Below are 7493 nucleotides of genomic sequence, written 5' to 3' on the forward strand. Positions count from 1 at the left end.
AGAGTTGAAGGTTGTGTGAATAACGGAGCAGGTAGAGGGTGTTGTGATGATGCTTGTGGTTCACGCCGTGATTGCTGAAGATCCTGGCAACCGGATAGGTCGACAAGTCAGTCTTTATAGAAAAACGGAGCAGCAAGATACAAGCCGGAGAGATGACCAGAGGACCATTCCACTTGATGTCCGCGTACTGATGTTGGCTGTTACGAGCATCTCGCCCATTGTCCAGCGCGTAGGTAGCGCCAGTCGCCTCATGATGAGCTCACATGCTCCCGTTCGTAGAACCCAAGCGCCGTAATGATGCTGGTGTCAACTGTTGGGAGTGGTGATGGTGTATCAGACGTGTTGTTGGTGCTCCAGGTTCTGAGCCGTGTGAACGCCGGGCTCGAGCCGGAGTCCCAACCGACGCGATTGACCGAGGTAGCAGAAGTTGGTCGCTTGCCCTTTGTTAAGGTTAGGCGAGAGTCAACTGCAATTTACTAACAGGCGTGGCCGTGGCTTCCCACACACTGTGTGCTGGTGCGGGATGATTCCTGCCAACAAAGGGCATTCTTTGTCCACGGGTCCTGGGAAAGGGCTGTTAGCGCTCGCAACACCGGGCGGTTGGTTGCCTCGTTCCCAAAGGCGTGATGTGAATAAAAAGGACCTCACCGGATTGAAGATTGCTGGGAAGCGCTACCTATGCAGCAAAATCAGAGGTGCAGAGAAAGATGGGGACGTCTGGCAACAGATGGCGACAAAGTAATGGCCACTTCGTTACTAAGCACTCTACTTTCTAGGTGCATATTGCACTGCTTGGATCGATTTCTTATTCGGTTATCCAAGCAAAAATTGGTGTTGGGGAAACATTGCGTTAGAGTGTCTTTGGGGAAACTGGGGCATGCACCTGTTTTTGCTGCATCATACATGCAGTCCAAGCTGGATGCCTTGTGCTATGAATGAAGATGAGCACCTTCTTAAACTTCATCGACATCTTGAACAGCAACGCAAACAGAATACTCACTGGAGGTACGTCAAATCTGTGATTAAACGAGTGTATTTCTATCAAAGCCAAAAAGGCAGTAACATCAACTATCCCAATCTCAAAGCATCCTTCCCGGGTAGGCATCCATCCATCCAGCCTTCCATGGTAGTACGGACCATGACTCCGGCCGATGTTGCAAACTGAAAGACGTCCTGGCAGGCAAAGCAGTCCTTTCTGGAGCCTTGGTCCCTTCCTCCCGATCGAAAACATGAAAGTGTCACCCAGCCAGTCCAGCTGGCCCCGGCCCTGTCCTTTCCTTGTTGCATCTTGTCTTGTTCTTCTCCCTGCCCACATCCGTCCTGTAATTCCCTATGTCCGGTGACCCCCGCTTAGCTGGGTAACTGGATGTTGCCCTTCCTGGATCTCCAGTCCATGATCCAATAGCCGCTTCCCGGTCGAGTGATCCGTGCAATTAATTGTCTGGTTGAGGCTCGAGATATCCCTGCGATCCAGATCATGATCAGGTAAAAGGATGTTAAATATCAAATCGAAATGAGGAAAAAAAAAAAAAAAAAAAAAAAAAACATTGACTAACTGACACCTGCTAGTAAAGACCGACTTCCTATCAAGCACTTGACCGAACCGTCTAACCATGCCCGCACAGTTACGTTAAAATGAAAAATCCGAGGCCCCAACCAAAATCCCCATTCAAAGAGACCAACTGCCACTATCTAACTGTTATTCCGCCGCATGGAATGCTCGTACCAGCTGTTTCCGTCTTCCGAAACCATCTCCCATGTCTTCCAAAAATGAGTGACTACCTATAATGCCAGTCCAGCTAGCCCAACACTGTTCCCACCATGTCCCATTCTGCCCTCCTGTTCAGTGCGTCCTTCTGTCCTCTTCTTTCCCTGTCTTGATTACACACCTGCGTTGAAAAGCTTCAGCGGCTGGCTCCTCCATCCCCGTTCTTGTTCAAAGCACTGACCGTAGTGCAAACTGGCTACAATGCCTGTGGATTTAGGTTGGATGCCGTACAGGGTTTAGAGGTATATTCGCCTGGCGGTTTTGCTTTTTCCCAAAGGGCCAGGATCTGGCCAATCCTGCTTTGATACTCGACGTCGGATTTGTTTTGGTAGTCGCGGCCTTTATTGTAACAAGTCAGATCGAGACAGTCATGTCAGGAAGTTAGGTACCTATTGAAGTATTTTGAATGATTCAAGGAACGACTATAGCGGAAGTGATTGATGTGCATATTGGACTTACATATGAGCGAGTCCTGCCTTGGCACTCCGTCCCCGAATGTCTTTTCCTTTTTGACTTCCATCAGACCAACTTTCAACCGACCCACCAAGTACCCGTGCTCGGCTTTGGGTAATGTGAATGACCAAATAGCCTGGATTGGCGGTGGCTCAATCACGGTGTTGTTTTCGTCCCGGTAATTATCCACACAGTACTCGAACTTCAGCCCATAGTTGCCAACTGATTCGGGACCTTTGACGTTGTCGAAGACGAAGAACAATGCGTCTGGCTCATCATCAACCACCAAGCCATCGCTAACACTCCTGTTAACCGTAACGACCTGGGTAAGATGATGATGCACGGTCATCGACACTGTGACTGTTTCCCAGGCTGGATCAGGTAGCGGTTTCACCCTCACGATGGCTAGCGTCGGGATTTCCTCGTTTAGAGCAACGTGGACTGGTGGCGGATAGACGAATTGAGTCTCGATGGACCAGGACTCCATCTTCGAAAGTTTTGGTTGGCGTTCGTGGGTGTTGTAGATGGACGAGGAGAGTAAAACAGGGTTAAAACTTCTGATGATGCTGTTTCAATACCTCTAGAAGCAGACCTAACCATCTCTTATATACCGTAGCGGGAAAATTCAATCTGTGACATCGAAATTCCAGGCTGTACCTCCATGACTTCCAATGTTGAAAGAACTTCCAAAGTTGAAGGCGCTATAATATCGGGCATTGCACCTGAACCTCGGTTGGGTCCGAAACTTCAATTTTTTTCAAAATCTCAAAGTCGTTCCTTCCCTCCTTCCTCCCAAAACATCGCACTTCCCCTTTATAACCAGGAAGAACCAGCCGTTAGTCCAGTGGCCAAGTGGTCATTGAAGTAGTTCTTCATTTTTTCCATCACTGTGATTCGTTCATCCAACTTTTTGAATTTGTCCTCAACCGACAGCCATCGGACCGGCCAGGACCTCAGCCCTTCTGACAATGAACTCTACTAGGTACCTCACTTTAACCTTCTAAAAGATAGAAAGCGAATGCCTAGCATCCTTTTGCTTATAGGGTGTTCAACATTGGAAGTTTTAACCTGATCCGATGTTTTGTTTTCATTTAATCCTGGACGCAACATCCGATGTTAAGGGGTGCATCGTCCCAGTACGGTAGTTGTTATATATCTTATAATATATCCACTATGAGCGCGCTTCTGCAGCGCTAGGAACTCGATGTTGAGTTTATACACATCCCTTATCAATGACTGAAGGCCATCTCGTAATATCGCATCAATATCGTATCAATGAAAAGTCTTGCTGGTCAACACTGGCTCAACTCCCAACTGTCTGACGCCGAGATGAAAATTGCCGCTATGTACCTAGGGGTAGTCATCGTGATGTAGGGCATGATGCCTGTTGGTCGCGATAAATCAATACCGGGAGCCATGAGTTATAATCCTCGCAGTGTGACTGGTGGATCCACGGCCGGTCAATCCTTTGTTGGGCCTCCTCGTAAAAAGTGTAAGCGCTCCCAAATCCCACTTCTTGACTTTAAGGCGGGAAGGATCGAAGACAAAGTCATCATGTTACCAACAACTTGACCGGATACCGGCTTTCCATTCTGGTCCCCAATAGGTACCTACCTACCCTTGAGCGAAACGCCGACAGTGCAAGTAGAAAAACTAGGGCGTGCATAACATTTTGGCGAGCTTGACGCTAGAAATACCACTATAAGCAAGGAGGACCTGACGCTTGTCGTTAGCCTTTATATTTACGCGTGGGGAAGTTGGACCTAGCATAGAAAGTTTTCCCGTGTGAAGGCATGGCAATGTCAAAAACTGTAGGAGAGTATCAGAGTTCATGAGAAAGAGAAGACTGATGTGAAGACGTAGAAAATGAGTTGACTTGAGAGGAAAAGGAATGAATATTCAATGACATCAACTGGAAGCGTACTGAACTGCGCAACCTTGCATACCTAAGTGAAATAAAAATCCTAGACCCAAACCAAGAACACCATCCACCGATACCAGCTGCCGTCTGTTATTGCGCCGAATAGTTCTCGCTGTGTCTAAACCCATCATCTGCGACTTCACAGAATCAGCGATGATCCAGGGTGCCAGTCCAGCTGACTCCTTCACTGTCCTTGTTTCCGTCCTTCTTGTACTGCCACTTCCTGTCATGCCTTGTCCCTTACTGCTTTGTGCTCCGTTGCTCCCTTTGGGCCCAGCGAGACATCCGTCTGAGGTTATCATTTACCGACTTCCCATCTGACACTAACAAAGGCTGTTCTTTGTTGGGCCGCCTGGTAATAGCTGTAAGCGCTCACACCTCCGGTCTGTTAGTTCCACACTTGAAGGCTCAAAAACCATAGCGAAATACTGCGTGGAATCTCTGCCCAACATCTCCCCGGCTGTGTGCAGCCCAGACTAGATATCCTGTGCTAGGCCATCGTCAACTTTGCCGGGCAACAAAATCTCCATGCCAGGCCCGAGAAGTTTTGAAGGAATTGCAGACAACGTAAGTGGAACAGCAAAAGGAAGTGTTGTATGTTCGCCAGACTAGCGCTCGAGATACGGCCTTGTGAGATCTTCAAAGCAAGTAGATCCTGATACTTCTTATTATCTGCTGTTCTAGAGCAATGAGGGAATGGACCTAGCAAAGTCTTTTTTGTGCGAATGCTCAACACTTTGAACATCTGGGGGAGTAGCAGAGCTCATTGGAGAAAGAAAGACTGGAAGAAACCAGCAGGGAGTGAGATAAGTTGAAGAGAAGAAAGTGAGTGAACGTTCAACGGCCTCAACTGGCGGCTATACGGTCCAGTATGCAATTGGGAGACTTGGTGGCATCGGAATCGCCCTTCAAAAAGTACTGTAGGCTAGCTACAAGCGAACCGATGTCAGATAAAGAACACTTGACCTGCTGGGTTGATGAACACTCAGGATGGGGTATCTTTTAACCTGGGGGTCTCCTTGGCCTGGTAGGCTCTTCAGGGGAGAGTAAATTGTGTGAGGACGATGCCGAAGATGGTGGCGCGCAAGATGTGGCGTTGACTTGGTGTAGCAGGGCTTGGTGCTGGTGAATAAGAGGCGTGGCTGGTACGGTGAGTTTTCTGCCCCCCCGGCGGTCTTCATGCCAGCAGCAGCGCTGTGATAGAAGTGGACTGGTGCGTCGGAAGCCTTGAGGACAGCGTCAGCACGAGATCTCGGAACGAGAACAGGTCCGACCTACCGAAACGTGAGTGTTTCTCAGCCCGCCGGAGAGCATCTCAAGGCTCGCAAGGCAAAAGTTGGACCAGGGGATGTCCAAGAAGGTGAAAAAAAAAACAGATGAGAGACGGTTGGATTCTCGGGCAGAATACGTAAGCACTCGTCGACGGTGAGGAATTGCGTGCTCAGAGGAAAAATCAGCACTCACCCCCGTGCTCAAGGGCACTCCAAGACCCTACTTAGCCCATCTCCAGATGGGATTTCCATCTGTCATGTTCAGCTCATGTGCATCGCGAGCTCGCGGGATGGTCGCCTTCGGGCCGCGACAGCGAGTGCCATCCCCTGGCCGGTCTTGCCTGTCTTGCCTTTCTGGTCTGCCCTCCCTGTCATGATCACGTCCGTCGCAGCTACCAGCGACCGTAGGTACCTTCTCCTCAAGGACACACAGCACACCTAGCGGGTAGCCCCCACGCGGTGGCCAACTTGCTGTCATACCTGCCCTCATATACGTCGCCAGCCGGACAATATCGTTGCATCTGGGCAAGCAGAAGAGTTTTCGTGAGTCTATGGTCAGTAGTAATAGCAATACAGCATGCGGAAAGCGACGGGACAAGAGCTCACAGCCAGATCATCATCTCACCACCACAAAATCTCATCACATCGCAAGGTTTTCGCTGATATCGAGCTCTTGATTCTTGCCGTGCGAGCTTCGTGCGAGGAAACATCCTCCAATTTCCAGCGCGATGATCGATCTCCCTTCCCAATGAAGCTCAAATCCCGGGGATGTGAATAAAGAGCCCACACGGAATCCTTCCTTCCAGAAGCCGGGACCCCAGCCAGGCAGGCCGCTGCAAAGGAAAGTTCGTTGGCACCAACCTGCCGTCCGGGTGCGGATGCAAGTGCGGAGAACAAAGAAGCAAGCGCGAGCGGGAAGGCTCATCACGCAAGAGGTCCCCTAACTGATGTGCTCAGTCTGGACGCCAATCGTCCGCCCGAACGAGCGACGGTCTGTGGAAAGCATGACAGGTCGTTCCTACCTGCTGACCCGCGCTGCTAGGAAAGCTGGACCCGAAGTTGATGATCGAATACCCGGATGTCGGAGGATTCAAAGGTTTTCAATAGCCACTTTTCATTGAATCCATTTCCGATGCATTGCACGTCCATATGCCACCGCAATGCTTCAGTGTCGATGCGATGCATTGTTGACATTACAATGCCCTCGAGATCCCCGTCTTGTCAGGGGCAGATGGATGTCGCCTGACGCACGGACCACATGCGGTCATTTCAGCGCCAGAAGGCCGGCGGGCGCTCGCTCCAAAAAATTGCACTGGTGAGGTTTCTAGACGATTCCAGCTTTTTGTGACGGCGGTAGGAGAACCTTGACGACAACCACGAAACGAGGTATATTACACTGTATCAAGAGGCTTCAAATTGTCAACATCTGTAGTAAAACACAATCACCACCAGCCCTCAAACTCGTCATCTCATCATACACGCCGAAGCCATACCACAAACAAGGCTAGCCATCGCGACGGCTTCTTTTTCTTGTCCCGCACATCCTTGTCTGAGATCCATATACGCGTCCGCATCTCAATTCAACCGCGGCTTTCTCTTTCACAGATCCATTCATCCACAACAAAAGACACCACCAATAAAGCCTAGTTGACGGTCTAGAGAATTGCTAGTCAAACTGCTAGACGACCAGTCCGGACGAATCACCGCTTGCCGAGTTTGGTTGACATCGACTGCTGAACCGAACCGAGCATCACCGTCTCACTCTCGAACAGACGGCTCACGACTGTCACTGTTAGTCAGCGGCAACCACTTTCAGCCTGCCATTGCCGGAGACTATTGAAGTCGAATGAGAGGACTAGACCTCTCAAGACTCAGACGGTTGAGACCCCCACGCTTTTCGAGCTTGAAGTACCGGTACATTCCAGTCTCAGGTTACCCAAACACAACCATCCAACAAGCATCCAATCCTCGGCTTCAGGTTACCAACACCAAACCAAACCAAGTCGACTCAGTCTCACCACTCTTTCCTCATAGAGTGGTCACTTTATACACACCAAAAGCCAATACCGTGCTGCCTGTG

The sequence above is a fragment of the Neurospora tetraspora genome, assembly GCF_033439725.1.
Source record: "Neurospora tetraspora strain CBS 560.94 chromosome Unknown B0H65scaffold_4, whole genome shotgun sequence".
In the NCBI taxonomy this organism is placed as follows: Eukaryota; Fungi; Ascomycota; class Sordariomycetes; order Sordariales; family Sordariaceae; genus Neurospora; species Neurospora tetraspora.